The sequence below is a fragment of the Lycium barbarum genome, chromosome 8 (genome assembly GCF_019175385.1).
Source record: "Lycium barbarum isolate Lr01 chromosome 8, ASM1917538v2, whole genome shotgun sequence".
Taxonomy (NCBI): Eukaryota; Viridiplantae; Streptophyta; class Magnoliopsida; order Solanales; family Solanaceae; genus Lycium; species Lycium barbarum.
Window position 1 is genome coordinate 93,246,190 of NC_083344.1, and position 6,541 is coordinate 93,252,730.

Here is a 6,541-nt window from a genome sequence, read left to right on the forward strand (position 1 = left end):
GTACCTCTTAATATGAGTTCCCGTGAATTTCCTTTTTTATTTAGTAGTTTCCGTCTAATCTAACAAACAGAGTTTGGCAAATCTCTGACGAAGACTAAAAGTGTTAACTTTTGACAAAGCTTAAAGGACCAAAGCCGTTAAGTGCATAATACTTTAGGGACTATATTGAACCTACCCTCAAACATAGGAGACATTTTTTATCATTTTCTCTTGAGATCAGATACTGTTTTTTAGAAAATTCTTAACCGTTATCTTCTAAAATTAATTGAAATTGAACCGTTGATTTCTTTTAGATAGAAAAATCGCTTTCACGAGATTCTTGTTTTGAGAAAGTTTTGAAGGGAAGCAAAGAACATTTCGTAGGGAAGTAACTTGATCTGAACCGTTATATTTTGAATCAACGGTAAAGAATATTTCTGAGGAGTGCAAGGGATGAAAATAGAAAAAAGAAAATGGATAGCGACAAGGATGGAATAACGTGACGGAAAAAGACAGGGAATTGGCGAGGTCATGGGGGCATAACAAAACCCTTACGTGTCGGAAATGCATGCAACACTTTTGTTCAGCTAAGCACGCTACATTTGCCTTTTGAGCTCATTTTTTTATGTTTTATCTATTTTTTTTTTAGTCCTCACATTTGAATTAGGATTAAGGAGAATAAAATTAACACTCCCTCCATCTTAGCTTAACTAGACACAAAGGGTGTGTTTAGTATGATGGAAAATATTTTCCTAAAAAATGATTTCTTGAAAATAGGGCCCGTCTCAACAAGATTGAGGGCCTCATGCCAAACTTCATAGAGAAACCCTATTTTTTTTTTCACAATAAGAAAGATCGTCATATATATTTTTATGGGATATTTTTATTTTAAATATGCTTTTCTAGGTTTTTTAGGCGCGAACTCATTAATTACTGTTTTGTAATGTATTCATTCTAACAATTCTTTTTCAATTGATAATATAGCTAATCCATTCAATCTCTCTTGAGACATTGTTGATCTTAGATAAGATTTTATCAATTTTAGTTTTGAAAAACTTCTTTCTCTTTTTCTCTCTTTTTGCATAACCGATTCATATTTTCTAGTTGACATATTTAAATTGAATTAATTCTAATAATAACTGAAACAAAAATATATACTTATGGAATAAGAATATCAACAATGACAAATTATCAATGAAATATAAGATAAGGTTGGAACAATAAAACCTGGTTCAAGAATTTGATAAGTTGATATAATGATAACGAAATCGTGCGCTGCTTCAATATAATGATTGCTTGTTGCAATGCTTGATAATTTGAAGAAGAAGTCAAAAAGTAAATCTTGATCTTTTGTAAACACAATGTTTAAAAGTGTGTAGGAGACTTGAGAATTTTCAATAATAATAATAATAAGAGTAGAAGAATAACAAAAAGAAGAAGAAAATAAGTAAATAGAATAGTTACCAAATAAATAATAAGGAAATCTACAATTACCTAGAAAAACTTTTCCATTCCCCCAATTATGCCAACGGTACCCACTAATCCATAAAAGGGAAAAAGTTCCCCCTTTCACAATGTTCTCGTGAAGTTACTATTGTACTTCTCCCAAAAATATTCTCAATTAATGCGGGCCCCACTCCCCCATAAAATGAATAAGATGCTATTGTACTTCTTCTCACATATCTCTCTCAAAGTTACTAACGTAGGAGTACAATTTTTTTTTAAATATTAAATATAAAAGGTGGGGCCCTAGGCCATTGCCTTACCTGCCTTAGCTATGAGCCAGTTCTGTTTGAAAACAAGTGACTTTCCTACTTATTTTTTTGTGTTTGATTGGACGTGGAAAACATTTTTTAGTGTTTGGTTTGACGGAAATACCAATCCAACCCCCTAACCACACGCACCCCCACCCCCAACTCACTACCTCTCATCTCCTACCCTGCCCCCCCTCCTCAATTCCAACCTTCCTCACTATCCCTACCCCGTATTTTGAAAAAGATGTTACTTTACACAAAGTGACTATTTTTATAAGATAACCAAATATGTGCATACATGTGCAAGTGGCCTTTCATTTTGAAAAAGATGCTACTTTCACAAAGTGGCTATTTTTATAAGATGACCAAATATGTGCATACCTTTGCAAGTGGCCTTTTTTTAAGACAACAAAAAAAATGACTACTTTGCACTTTGAAAGACAAGCCAAAAGAGTGACTATGTTTGTAAACTAGCCATTTTTTAAAAGTGACACAAAAAATGTTTTTTTAAAAAAAAATTGGCCATTTTTTAAAAAGTGACATAAAAATGGTTATTTTTGCAAAAATACATTTCTTGCAAAACGACTGAAAATAAAAATCTCCAAATATAGCAATTTTTTTGTCATTTTTAAAAAAATGGCCACTTTACAAAAGTGGCCATTTTGTGTCACTTTTAAAAAATGGCTACTTTACAAAAGTGGCCACTCTTAGAAAGGGCACATTGTAAAAATGGTTATTTTATTACTTTCACAAAGAGGCTATTTTAAAAAATGGCTACTTTTACAAAGTAGTTAGTTTTTAAAAGTAACTACTTTCACAAAATGACTATTTATGAAAATTGGCTACTTTCAAAAAGTGACTATATTTAAAAAGTATCTACTTTCACAAAGTGGCTATTTTCTAAAAGTGACTACTTTTACAAAGCGACTATTTTCTTAAGAGACTACTTTTGCAAAACGACTATTTTTGAGAAGTAGCTACTTTTCGCAGGTAGTATTTTTAAAAAGCGGCTACTTTTGTAAAGCTGCTATTTTTGAAAGTTACTGCTTTCACAAAGTGCCTAGTTTTGCAAGGTTGAGAGATGGGGGTGGTGGTAGAGGTGAGAAGTAGGGGTGGGGGTAGGGTAGGTGGTTATAGGGGTGGAGAAGGAGGTAGTGAGATGGCTAATGATAAGAGGGGGTGGTTAAGTGGTGGGGTGGGGTAAGTGGGGGTGTAGGGGTGGTTAGGTGGTGGGGGTAGTTTGGGTGGTGTATGGGGTGGCGGGGTGTGGAAAGGTTGAGGGGTAAGGGTTGGGAGTGTTGTGTGGGTGAGGAGGAGACAATGAACTTGCAACGTTACTTGTGAAACTTGTTTTTCCTACTTCAATTAAGGAAGTCATTTTCCTCATTTTCAAGGAGCTTGTTTTTCTATAGAAAATGTTTTCCAAGAAATTTTGACCAACCAAACATGGGAAAATTGAAAAACATTTTCTGTTTCCTCCATACCAAACACACTCAGAGTTTAAGAAATAAAAAGAGATTTTTGAATCTTGTAGTCTTAAATTAAAGATGTGTATAATATATTAAAATATCCTTTGGATGTTGTGGCTATAAATTTGTCATGAAGAATATTTGAATTGTCAACTTACTAAATATTGAAAAAGTAATCTTTTTAAACAAATAAAAAAAAAGTAAGACACTTAAATTAAAACGAATATAGTATAAGATAATGATATTTCATCGAAGTATTTTGATATAAAAGGCATCGCTCTAAGAGGACGATACAGATAAACAACCTTATATTATTTAAGCTGCATTTACCTGATTGACTGGTCCTCAATATGTTATCAGTTGAACATGTAAAAGGAAATAACTGTCTCTATTCTCCCACTTCCAAATAATGAAAACTTGTTATAAATACACCGTATTATGAATGTTCATTCAAATACACGATTTCCTGGATAAACTTGCAATCAAGCAGACAATTTGCAAGTAGCTCATGCAGGTAGGCTGTAAGGAGCTTCTTGAAAAGCCTTGCAGGAGCTTCCTCAGACTTGCAATCGAGCAGATAGCTTGCGAGTACCTCAAGCAGGTAGCTTGCAAGTAGCTCACGCAGGTAGCTTGCCAGCAGCTTTTGAAAAACCTCGCAGCAGCTTCCTTTTTTCTATAAATAGGAAGTGAATTCAATTCATTTGTACATCAATTGAAAGAGCAATAAAATATCTCTCTCTCCCTCAGCTTCTTTGGCTATATCTTTTGTTGTCGTATACTTTTAATATTATTTCATGACACGTTATCAGCACGAGATTCTGTCATTTTGAGTTAGATTTTCTATTTCAAGTGCAATTCTTGAAGTTACACTAGTGCAACATAAGTATTTTACTTTAATCTTTCACTGTGTCAATTATATATTTGGTATTTAATCACTCCCACTTTGGGAATTTGATATGCCACCCGTTGAACTTATCTTTGTTGTCTTCTTTTGTCGGTGATTAGGATATCACACTAATGCTCTCTTACCATGGATATTCTCCTATTAACCTACTACTCCAGAGGAGTTAAGGTAAGGGGTGACTTGAGCATAAGTGGTGACTTAAACGCTTCTTTCTAAAAGGTTACAAACCTACAGAGAAAGCATTAATTGCTCCAGAAGAGCAATATGTAATAAGGCATCAAAAATATAGTTTGATGCGATTTTGATTACTGTCTATTAATATGTGGAATTTATTCTACAGTAATTTTATGAATTGGATATTTCACGGTGCTTCATATTAGCTCCTAAAGCATTAATTGTTATGAAATCAGGTAAACTCTGAAAGATATGTTAGACAAAAATTCTCTACATTATATGTATGCCTCGATTTGCCCATGAAGTAGTAAATGTGAATTTTTATTGCCCTGGATATTTTGTCACGACCCAACTAGAGGGCCATGACGGGCACCCGGGGTTAACCCACCGAGCACTTCTGAACATACGTCTCATAATTATTTCTGGGTGGACCACAAAGATAGCTCATGGATATCATAATCTGTAAGGACATATATCACAACATAACGACACATCTCTATATAATCTTTAACAATTATGTCCATCATAACCAGCCGGCAAGGCTACTAAAATGTTATACAGCGATATGAACCGGTAGGGTTATGAAACGTCTAACTGTACACACATGTCTACGAGCCTCTACATAGAGTACAAGTGACCATAAAGACCAATACCAATAGACTGCAGCTCCGAAGTAAGTGGAGTGCTCCTGAGAATTCGCTGATAAAGCACCTATGGGTCTGATCCGTCCCCCTGTCTACCTGTGGGCATGAGCGCAGCGTCCACAAGAAAGGACGTCAGTACGAATAATGTATTGAGTATGTAAGACATGAATAATACGGTGTTATGCTGCCCGGCCATATAGGCACGGTGTTATCATCATTAGCCCCCGTCCGGGGTAATCATCTCACGTCGCCCACTAGTGGTGTCTGCCCGGCCACGTAGACACGGTGTTATTATCATTATCCATAAGCCGCTCACCATAGTGGTGTCTGCTCGGCCATGTAGGCAAGGTGTTATTAAAATACACACACACACACACACAAATATATATATATATATATATATATATATATATCAAGCATGCATGAGAGCCCAATTAAAAGCTACAACTTTATCGGAGTGACATAAGGTCGGTAACCTCCGATTTATATTATAGAGCAATCATCATCGCTATATCTCACATTGAAGGAACAATTATCATAAGGTGAGATCAACAACAATAAATAAGATCAAGGAAATCATGAAGTAAGCTCAATAATCTCATAATAGCATCAAATTCATAAGCTTTGGAATCTCCAAAAATAGAATCATCATCATCATCATTATCATCATGGAACATACTTATCTTTAGCATCATAAGAAACTCTAAGAATTATGAACTTCTAACATTTGGGAATAAGAATGTTATGGAAAACACATATAGGTCCATAAGAAAGGAATCATGCCTTTAGAAAGAAAAGGGACTAGGCTTGCATACCTTTTTGGTCTCTTACTGCTTAACGCTTATCCTTCCAAGCTCGTAAATCTACATTCAAGAGATTTCATACTACTGTTAGGCTTATCGTCATATGCTTATCTTAATTCTTCAAATTAAACCCCTTTAGAATCTGCCAAAATTTGAACAGCATCTCCCCTGTTTACATCCCTAGCCCGAAATTACAATACCAACAACCAATACAATAACAGTAAAACTAACACCAACAACATCATCATCAATATCAAAATATTACATATAACATCCCACACGATGTTTATCAACATACAATAACAATATACACTTTCTTTCTTCCCAATCAAGGAGCATAATCTCATCAACACACAACAACATTAGATACTATCCATATACATGGAAATTAGCCCAACAACACGGATACAACATGCTCAAAACAGTCCATAACTCAACAACTACACCACAACACTTTATGATCTTTCTTCCATAACTATTTTCACTTTTAGGACTTACTAAACCTTCAAATCAACTCAACATAAGAGATAGGATGAAGAACATACCTTATACTTGAAGAACTTTAGCCACACCAGCTTTCTTCAAGACCAAACTCACTGCAACATCAAGTAGAAACAAGAACAATCACTTTTCATGAACTAGCTTAGTCTAATCTTGTTGAATTCTTGATTTAAGGGGTTATAAGTGTTTAAGAGAAGTGTATGGAGGTTTCTAGAGCTTAAAAGAAATGTAAATGATGAAAAAAGGGGAATAATAGGGTATTTATACCCTATGAAAGTCGGTTCCACTGACCTTCCAAATGTGACCCGTGGGG